Genomic DNA, 11,347 nt, shown 5'->3' on the forward strand with positions numbered 1-11,347 from the left:
ATAATGGAAAAAAATTAAATTGTGACCATAAATTATTGTTTAAACAAAAAAAAAAAACGCAAGGTAAAAATACGAGTACCTTTTCATCTATTCGTCATCTAGTAACCCCCACCTATGTCTTAAAAGCTTCAGATATCTGCGAAAAATTTTGACGTGAAATCGATAATTTTTGCATAACTAGACTGGGCTACCATGATTAAATTAAACGCTATTGAATGCTATTGGAAACTACAAGAAGAATATACCAAGACTGGCCTAGATATTAACCTCGCGAAAGCAGAGTACATATCTAAAAGTGAAGAAGGCATAGAAGATCTACAGATTGATGACAACGTAACAATCAAAGGAAAGGATAAATTCAAATATTTGGGGTTTATAACCACGAAAAAGACAACAACAGAGGAAAAAATTAAGCAAAGATTAGGACAAACAAAAACAGCAATCAGACAATTTAACTCAGTATGGTGGGATAGACACCTAAATATGAAGACATAAACACAGATTTATAAAACATTAGTGCGAAGTATTATGATATATAGGGCTGAAAATTGGATCATAAACAAGAAAAACAGCAGTAAGATAGTAGCAACAGAGAAGGAATGCCTGCGAAGATGCTGCAGAGTAACAAGAATGGATAGGTGCAATAATGACGAAATAAAGCAAAGGACATCAATAGAAACAGACATACTAACATATATAGAACAAAAAAGACTAAAGTGGTATGGACATGTAAGAAGAACTAGCGACAGCAGATGGATAAAGAGAATAACTGAATGGAGCCCCATAGGAAGGAGGAAAAGAGGACGACCCCGAAAATCCTGGAGGAACGAAGTAGACGACGCCATGAGTAAGAGAGGCGTAAACGATGGAGAATGGGACAACAGAGAGAGATGGAAACGGTTGAAGGGAAGGCAGTGAATACTGTAGAATCGCTGAATATACAGGGTGTTTGGTAGGTCGACGGAAATTTTTTAAGGGATAATAGGGGAGGTCATTTGCAAAATTTTTTGCTAATAATGTATCGCTCAAACTGTTAAGGTTTCCGAAATAAAATAAATTTGTCAATATTCGAAAATAAGGCTGTTCGTCTATTTTATTTTTAAAAATAATTATCTAAGATGTTGAATCTTAATGCATTGTTAAAATAATCTTCATTAATGAAACGGGTAAGAAAGGTAAAACACAACAACGATATATCATGCTTTTTGCAAAATTTATTATGCCTTATTAAGTATGTACATAAACTTCAAACAACACGTCATTGTTGTTCAAAATGAGAACCACCATTCCTATTGCACGCTCTTGCCCTGCATCGTATTCCTGATGTGGTTACTTTTAACCTCAGTTCTGCCCTTATAATGTCAGCTGCTTCGATAATCCTTTAAATGAGCTCTAGTTCGGATTGGAATTTGATAAACAAGTTCTTTGAATCTGCCTCAGATGTGGTAGTTACACGGTGTTAAATCGGGCGATCTAGCAGGCTACAAAATCGGTCCAGTTCGTCCTATTCACCTATTGGGATAGTGATTGTTGAACCAAGCCTTAACAGCACGTGCACAATGTGCAGGTCATCCATCATATTGGTACACCATTCTTCGTCTGAGGATGAGTGGTAAATCTTCTAAGAGTGGTGGTAATTAATTCTCTAGAAAGTCTAAGTACACTTGGCTATTAAACCTGCCTGGCAAGAATGGTGTACCAACATTGTGGATGTTGGTACACATTATTTTTTTGGCCTTATTTTCAAATATTGACAAATTTAACTTTATTTCGGAAACCTTAACAGTTTGAGCGATACATTATTATCAAAAAATTTTGCAAATGGCGTCCCCTATTACCCCTTAAAAAATTTCCAGCGGCCTACCAAACACCCTGTTTATATGAATGCTATTGGAAACGGCAGAGATGAGAGCAGTGAGAAGAATTACAGGCAATAATGCCCAGTGTATAAACGAATTGACACCAAATAGAAGAAAGAATGGAATATGCAGAATGGGGGAGACCCGTGTCGTTCAAATAGAAAGATATAAGTAACCAATCGGCAAAAGAACTATCGGACAACCGCACAAAAAATAGAGTGACAACCTTCCATAGGGATATTAATATGCTAATGAAGAAGCAGAATTGATTCTAAAGAAGAAAAAGAAGAAATTTTTAATACTTACGCTATAAATGAAAAACAGTGGCAGCTGTATGAAGAGCACATCCGCAAAATGAGGATCGTTATACGTCACTTGGTACACAAATATTATGACGTTCAGAAGAGAGAAGAAAACAGCAGCAAGTACAATAAAGAATAAATAATACACAAATGTTGCGTTTACATCAGCCACTAGATTATAAATGAGTAGATAGGATCTTTTTGTATCTTGAAAAAACTGATGCGATTTGTGTTTCTTCACGGACTGCTTGAGTATATTCCGTAGCCTTAATAGCCGGCTGTTTATCATGTTCATTAGTTCGAAAAATGTAGAAAACACCACAATTTCATTACAGCGTAGTAGAATATTATAAAATACTTTAAATACGTTTATTCTGAACTTAAATACTGTAAAAGTTCCTACGAATTGACCAAGAACAATTAGAATTATTAAAATAGTTCGTATTAAAGTAAACAGTGTGTTTCTTTGTGATATATTGCTCGGCTCAAAGGCAGTATCGATTTCGTGTATCTTTTTGAACAAATCTTCCCATTTTGAGGTTCCAACCAAACCCAAATAAAACAGAAATTGATTTAAACATGTCACAAAAGACCGAAATGTAAATATAATTCTTTCCTGAGTATTTAATTTTGCAATGAGGTTGTTTCCTCGAGTTAATCCTATTTCTGTCAACACAACGAATATACTGAACACACCGTATGCTATAATATGTAAACTATGGAGAAATTTGTTTTGAAACGATCGGTATAAGCCTAAAATCTGTCCAATTTTGTAAAATATGTTTAAAACGACGGTATCTTCAGTAAATTTTGAAATCATTATTAATATGTAATACCAAAAACGATGAACAACTGAGAAATTTCGAAGGAATTATGAATTACATTACGAATTAATTACATAAATTAACTTTTTATTGTTTTTATGGTGATTGATTAATGGATCTAAACACCGTCATTATTTAAAAAAACATACAAAGTAATCAATGAAATCTATAGAAAGAGTGCTATATATATATATATATATATATATATATATATATATATATATATATATATATATATATATATATATATATATATATATATATATATATATATATATATATATATATATATATGCTGTCACTATTTTTCCGGGTTTGACTCCGCGTTGTAAAATGCTGGTTTTCTTGAAAACCATTGTTTTGGCGACGTTTCGGCAAGGTCTCACTTGCCATTCTCAAGCCTTGGTGGATCTACTTCTCGTCGTTACTCGACCAGTACTAATCGAGGAACGACGAGAAGTAGATCCACCAGGCTTGAGAATGGCAAGTGAGACCTTGCCGAAACGTCGCCAAAACAATGGTTTTCAAGAAAACCAGCATTTTACAACGCGGAGTCAAACACCCGGAAAAATAGTGACAGCATATATATATATATATATATATATATATATATATATATATATATATATATATATATATATATATACTAAGGTACACTCGAAGAGTGGTGGGTTTTTCGGTCAAAGTGGAGAAATAAAAGACAAAGAAGGTGGCTACTTCATCTATTTATTGAAGACGTTTCGCTTTCTGCTCAGAAAGCATCATCAGTTCATCTAAAAAGAACAATATGAAACCAAACATCCATAGAGAAGTTAAAAAAAGTGTGTTACAGGGAGATCACTGAAAGGGCGTCTTACGACACACCGCAGTGATAATAATTTATCTAAGCATACCTGTGCTCTTGCCCAACATGCTATTAACACTAAGCACGAAGTAAACTTTAATGAAGTTAAAATAATTCTTGGCACTGAACGCAATCTCGTTAAGACAGTTTTTAGAAATGTGTTCAATATTAAAACATCCAAATACCCTTAATAAGAGAACCGACATTAGTAATTTGAGCCAAATTTATCATGCATTAATTTTGCAGAATTAGGCTTAATATGTTTTTTACTTAAAATTTGTCCCACAATGGGTTTTTTATCACATTTTCATATAATAAATTTAAATAAAAATAAAATAAAATAAATTATTCTTTCCTTATTAACTTAGATTTATCAACTTACATTTTATTAACTATTTGTCAATATCACTTTTACATAATTAAAGTAATTGTTCCTTTTGATTAACTTGTTTGATAAAATTTTAAACTGAAATTGATTCATAGAATCTTTTTCATTACAGTTCCAAATGTTTTGAACCTTGGACTGTGGAAGTTGAATTAATCTTCACCTGTTGGCTGGCTAACCAGTGACGTCATTTATATTATAATATATGATATTTTGGATTGACCTCGCATGCCTTGTTCTTTGTTAACAAATCAATCACTGTAGGGTAAATGGTGATCTTAACCACCTTTTCCTTTCATTGTTTGGCTTTTTAACGAAAAGTTGTCAACCAAATTTATCACATTCTTTGAATATACCGCCCTATTATATTAGAGGTTGGTATTTTGCCTTACTGTTTTTGTCATTTTGACCTCAAGGCCATATCTATTCACGTTGTGTGCGTGGGTGTTAAACCTGTAAATTCATTTACCTGCGAGATTCAGTAAGCTTAAGACTGGTAACTTCATTTTATCTTTATTACTATATTAATCTTAAACAACTCAATAATGTTACCTAAAGTTAAAATTAAAATCTAATTGATTATAAATAAATTGTTGGAAGTGCATTCTCATGATCTTTCTAGTTCTTTACACTTTAAAATAAACCTTAATGTTTTTTATTTAAGTTTTTATAATAACTTTTTTATATACATGTATGTTTATCACATGTTCTTTTGCTGTGCTAATTTTGTTAAATTGCAAACTATACCTAGTTTCAATTAATTGTTTTATACAACTTTAACTCTAAATGTCCAGTTTCAAAATGGATGTTTGGTTTCATATTGTTCTTTTTAGATGAACTGATGATGCTTTCTGAGCAGAAAGCGAAACGTCATCAATAAATAGATGAAGTAGCCACCTTCTTTGTCTTTTATTTCTCCACTTTGACCGAAAAACCCACCACTCTTCGAGTGTACCTTAGTTTATTTTGGATTGACGGTCGTACTCCTTTTCTCGATATATATATATATATATATATATATATATATATATATATATATATATATATATATATATATATATATATATATATATATATATATCGGGTCGACCACACATATATATATATATATGTGTGGTCGGCATCAACGGCTACATCAGTATTTGCGCCAATCTCTTTGATGTGTACGCAAAAACCGACAGCCCATGGAAAACTCCCAACGATGGAGTAAGTCATAAAAACGTTAGTAACAACATTGACTCCAACACAGTTTTGTCGGTACACAGATTGGAGGCCACCGTTGGCCCCCATGTGTGGAGTCGGCGTAAGCCGAATGTATGTGGCCCACACTGCGCTACCACCGGTGGTTGTCTCGTTGTTATGTTTACCTAACTTTATTGTAATTCTCGTTATTCTTGAACCTATACGTCTACGCTTGACCTATTAATTCAACAAAGTGTGTATATCATGAACGGGGACGTAGTTTATATACAACTATCATGCCTATTACGCTTTATGCAGGATTCAGCTAGAATGACATGATGGTGACATCACCCCGGTGTGTGGTGACGGGGAGAACAACCCGTCACGTAGGCGAATTAGAGGTGGGACTACTTTAGATTATTCTAGAATAATACTTTTGGTTTTTATATGTAACGATGTTAGAGTTAGTTTTAGTTGTTAAGATACTATCGAACTGTAAACTTATAAATAAATATATTTCTATAAATTCGAACCGCTCGTTTTATTTAATCTCGCTACAGTTGGTGTCCGGTTTGAGGATAATTGATTTATTTAAAAGATAAATTCAGCAGTGACTTTTAAAAAGTATTGTTCGTCGGGAACATCCGCGTTGTTCGGTAGTGATCTTTGTACGAAAGAACATTTAAAAAAAAGTACGTGTGTGCCTGACCAAAGATGCTGCTAGTACAACTTTCAGTAAAACAGTTGCGTGATCAACTAGAAGAATGCGATGAAGACTGCAGCGGGTCCAAAAATATACTCCAAGAACGCCTGAAGACTGTTCTCAACAAGAATGGAGAAGACCCAGGGACATTCCAGTTCCAGTCAGCAGAAGAAGCAGTTTTAACAAAAATAAAAAATGTGTCGCAAATGATTGAAGAATCTTCGAGAAAGAATGATGAGAATATTTCCAAAAGATTCGATGAAACGTCTCAAATTATTAAAGAAGCAGCTAAACAAAATGACGAGAAATTCGAAAATGTTGCTAGAAGATTCGACGAGACTTAAAGAAGCATGTAATCAAAACAATGAGAAATTTAAAGAAGTTTCTAAAACATTCGATAAGATAGAGAAAAATGTAAACGACGTAGAAGAGAAGATCAAACAATTAGAAACCATGATAACTAACACGAAAGTGCTACCACTAGTTAATACAGTAGCTCTAGATCCGGTAGTGAAAGAAGAATCACTTAGAGACGAAACGACACATCATATGAGATTCAAATTGCCACCATTTGATGGAAAGTCTTCTTAGTCCATATACCTTAGAAAATTTGAAGCTATTGCGACAGTCAATCATTGGACAGAACAAGAAAAAGCTGTTTCCTTGACTGCTGCTTTACGAGGTGATGCTGCAGATATCCTAAGATCAATTCCTAAGGGTCAAGAAAAATGTTACCAGACCTTGTTGACTCGACTAGACAAACGTTACTGAGATGCCCATCTACAATAAGTCTACAAAGTACAAATAAGAAGTAGAATTCAACGAGTAAGTGAGAATTTGCAAAAAATTTGAAGCAGATGTTGCTCGTATAGCGCGGTTGGCTTATCCGGAGGTACCAGACAACATTTTGGAAGAAATTGCTGTAGATACCTTCGTCAATGGGTTGAGAGATAGTGAACTACAGAAAGCTTTACGGTTAGCAAGACCGCAAGACAAAGAGCTAGTCAAACTTCACGGAGCCATCGAGTAAGAACCATCGAAGAAGGCGACGAACCAAATGGTGAACGTCTGGAAGAAATGGTACGGAAAGTAGTTTGTAACATGATGCCGAAGAGACGCGAAACCAGATGTTGGAATGGTGGACACGTAAGTCACATTCGTCGTAAATTGCAAGAAAATAATACAACAGTCAGAAAGCTAGAACAAATCGAACACAGGGCTGGAAAAAGTCTGCGTTTTTCCAAATGTTCCTGTAAGTGGTACTAGGAGTCGGGCTCGATTCCTGACCCTATCTAATGTTGCCTTTAGATCAGGTTCCCAGTTGAGTGTCCTAGTGAATAGGACGCCCAAATAGGAAGCTGTTGGGCTAGTAGCGAGAATGAAGGGAAATCTGAGTCGATATCGGAGAGAATTTTGTGGTTTGGATCATTGCGTTCGATCTCGTTACGCTTCATGTTAAATTTGGTCTGGAGAGTTAATATTTGATGCTGGAGATCCATTAATTCTTTGGCGGAGGCGTAAGGATTGTACGAATTGATGATATCTCTGGGATATCGAAAGGTTGGGAGTCTTCGTCGTGTACGAGAGGGGCATATGAGTTGGCGGCTAGTGCCGCGGCCTGTGCTCTAGGATCTAGTCACAGACCGGGTGGAAAGGACAGACCTGGTTGAACCAGGCATTTTCAAGGGACTGGAGTCTACTCAGTATAGACCGCTAGGGACTCCGCAGCTTCACGGAGCCAGGGGGCGGTAAAAACCCCCGAGAAAAAGACTTGCTCCACTAACGTATACTTTATAGAAGTTTTAAAGTGGCTATACTCACCTCGCGTTTACAACGCTGCTATAGGGTCCCTCGGTAGACGTCCTCCACGGAGTAATAGCAGGTAATAGCACCGACGTACTAGCACTTGTTACTGAAATGATTTTGTCAGGCAAAAGAAAAAATTCTGGGGCCAGTATATTCTACTGAATGGCCTCGTTGGTTTTTCGGACGGTGCTACTCTTATAGGACAAAGTGTGCGATGCAATTTCAGAGTGTAAAGCTCTAGCTCTCTCAAGCTATTCGCCGACGCTGTTCCGGAGAGGGTATGTTACTAGTGACCTTCTCACTCAGCGTCTCTTACGGGGAGGCAGTACTGACCTGTTCCTCTTATACTTAACTTTAATTTGTTACCGAAGCTCTCTGTGGGAGGGGAGAGTCATCATAAGGTCAGGACTTAGATTAGATATTCAGATTCAGAATCTAAGTCAAATTGTAAGAGATACCGTTGATTGTGCGTAAGTGGCGCCATCTTTTAGGCAATAGCCGAATTAGAGTTAGGTGGCTAAATAATACCTTTTAGGCGTGTCGTTTGAGACGTAGAAAATGTTGCCTCTGTTCGGGCGTATTTTCAAATTTTTCTTTTAATCCAAATATAATTTTTGGCTGGATATTCACTTATTTTTTTTATTGTTTTTTATTCGTTTTTTTTTCGGCGCCCATTTACAAAATGGAACTAGTTGCAGAATTGCTTACTGTTAATAATTTACAATTTCATTTTGCATCTCTTGGTGTGATTATGTAAACAGTACAGTATATTAATATTCTTATTAATATTTGGTCATTAATTACTTCATTATAAAATTTATCTGTGCTTTCACTATTTAATGAACAACCAAGAATAATGTGTGATAAGTCCCCCAGTTCACCACATAACATGAGGAATCATCAATTAAACTAATTTTATATTATTATAGCTTGGTGAGATTGCATTTATTTTTATTCTGTTTATAGCAATCAAAGATTGGTTATCGTGGAGACTAATTGAGTAATTATTAGATAAGAAAATAATACCAGCTAGTTCATTCGACATTTTATTATGCAACCACAAACTACAAGTTTCGGTGTAAAACAAGTTCTTTTTGATACAATATATTAAAAATATTAATCTTCTGTCCACTTGATGACCAGGAGCCGGTGTTTCTGGTACGGGTGCCTGCAAATAAGAGTGAAAATTAGAAATCTACTTTGTAAAATAAAACATTTAGATCATGGAGGAGAATTTACCCAACCAAGCTCAACTTTGTTCCGGTCTCCCAGTTCATTCGGTTCTTTGATGCAGTCCCACACCAACGTAGATGTCACTTCCTGACACGCCAGTGCTTTAAGTGCCGCTTTACTCTCAGACAATATATGGACCTGCTCTTTTTCCAGGAGCTCTCTCATCATATACTTTTGCAGATTTTAGTGTCGCATAAACGCAATGTGTTGTCGAAAATCCCCTCTACATCCAAAAAGGCGCCCAGCATCACCTCTTCATTTTCACTTTTTCTATGAGTCTGTGGAGTACTGTCTCGGTTAAATGCCCTGCTTGATAGGCATGTTCTTCCTGATGAATTGGAGTGTGTACCCATGATTTCCTCTCCGTTAGAGGGCAGGTTTCTTTGAATGCTGGAATGACAGTGTCATTTAGATCATTCACTGCCATTTCTACACCCGTGGCGCCATTAATCGTTCTCGTCGTCCTCGACAGATCTATAACTTCTTTATAAGCCTCCCGGTTGGTTTAACGTGGGTTCCGATAACTAACTGCTGCTGCTTTGCTGCTTTCCCCTCTAAGGTGTATCTTATGTGACTATGGTCTGAGCAGCTCTGGAAATATGAGGCTACTGTAATGTCTATTATTTCCTTTCTACTTTTGGTTATGAAAGTCGTTTTTTTGTCTACATTTAATATGTCCAAATTATTTGTCATAATAAATTGCATTACTTACCCCTTTTGTTGGTGTTCGTGCTCTCCAAGGCCCTGTAGTGTGCGTTGGCGTCACAACTGATGAGTAGCGGCATCCCTGTTTTCTTGCAGTGTCTTACCAGCTCCTCCACTTCATTGGTCGGTGTCGCTGCTGGGTCGTCCGGAGGAAGGTAAGATGAGCCCAGAATAATCGTCTCTAGGTCCCCTTCCTTCCCCGATCTTAACTCTTACTGTCGTCAGGTCTCTGGAACAGAAATTGATAAGCGGAAGAAAAGTTTGTTTTCGGATTTACCGTCTAGGGATGACTAATACATATTACTCTTTTAACTCTGTACATTTTTTACATGTTTGTATTATGTAACAAGCTTTATATAAGCTAAATAAAGCAATAATTATTTTTTACATATATTATTGGTGTCAGATCAATAGGTACCAATATTATGTCCAGAAACATTCAAAATGTATAATTTTTTACGCTTACCTGTTCAGCACATAATCTGCAATACTTGATAGGTGTGAGGTTTAGTCTTTTGGTTGAAATATACCATGCTTTTAAAAGTACTGCATCCTTCAAAGGAAACTACGGCAGAACCCAACCAGTTATTAATTTAAAATAGCACAGTAAATATAAAATGTTTATTATCTCTGAAAATAAACAGAAGCACCTTTTTTAAAACGCTTAGTACAACCACAAGCAATGAAGGAAATTACATTTTTTTTGGAAATCAATTGTTTTTTTCACCATAATGTTCAATCCTTTATTATTAAATAAACCAACACACCAATTTTTTTTTATAGCCCTTTTTTCTATCTGAATTGTCGAATAAAGGCCTCTCCCATTTCTCGCCATTCATCCCTGTTGTGTGCTAGGCGTTTCCACATTGATCCTGCGACTCTTTTGATATCGTCGCTCCAGCGCATTTGAGGTCTTCCTCTTGGTCTCTTCGCATAGTACGGTCGCCAGTTTCCGACTTCTTTGTCGAATATGTCGAATTGTCGAATAAAGGCCTCTCCCATTTCTCGCCATTCATCCCTGTTGTGTGCTAGGCGTTTCCACATTGGTCCTGCGACTCTTTTGATATCGTCGCTCCAGCGCATTTGAGGTCTTCCTCTTGGTCTCTTCGCATCGTACGGTCGCCAGTTTCCGACTTCTTTGTTCCATCTACCATCTTCGAGACGTTCGTTGTGTCCAGCCCATTTCCACTTTAATTTAGCTGCTTGTTTCGCGGCGTTCTTTATTTTTGTTTTGTTCCGGATTGCTTCGTTCGTTTGCCGATCTATTACTGAGATACCAAGCATCTGTCGTTCCATGGCTCGCTGAGTTTTTCGAATCTTGTCCATGTTCTTTTTTGTGAATGTCCAGGTTTGAGCTCCGTAAGTGAGAACGGGAAGGATACAAGAATCGAACACTTTGGTTCGAAGGTTTTGGGGTATCTTTTTGTCTTTCAGTATGTATGAGAGTTTTCCAAATGCGGCCCATCCCATTCTTACTCGTCTGCTTATTTCGGTAGTTTGGTTT

General features: G+C 36.3%; 1 long non-coding RNA gene across 1 annotated transcript; it reads right to left on the bottom strand.

The window, feature by feature from the left end:
* Positions 1-8,938: 8,938 nt before the first annotated feature.
* LOC140438547 (uncharacterized) lies at positions 8,939-10,779 on the bottom strand. The gene is made up of 3 exons (XR_011950560.1): positions 10,310-10,779; positions 9,851-10,072; positions 8,939-9,073 (listed from the first exon to the last, which is right to left on the bottom strand). It is a non-coding gene; the product is annotated as an uncharacterized lncRNA (long non-coding RNA).
* Between the last annotated feature and the right edge of the window lie 568 nt (positions 10,780-11,347).

The sequence above is a fragment of the Diabrotica undecimpunctata genome, chromosome 4, assembly GCF_040954645.1.
Source record: "Diabrotica undecimpunctata isolate CICGRU chromosome 4, icDiaUnde3, whole genome shotgun sequence".
Classification (NCBI taxonomy): domain Eukaryota; kingdom Metazoa; phylum Arthropoda; class Insecta; order Coleoptera; family Chrysomelidae; genus Diabrotica; species Diabrotica undecimpunctata.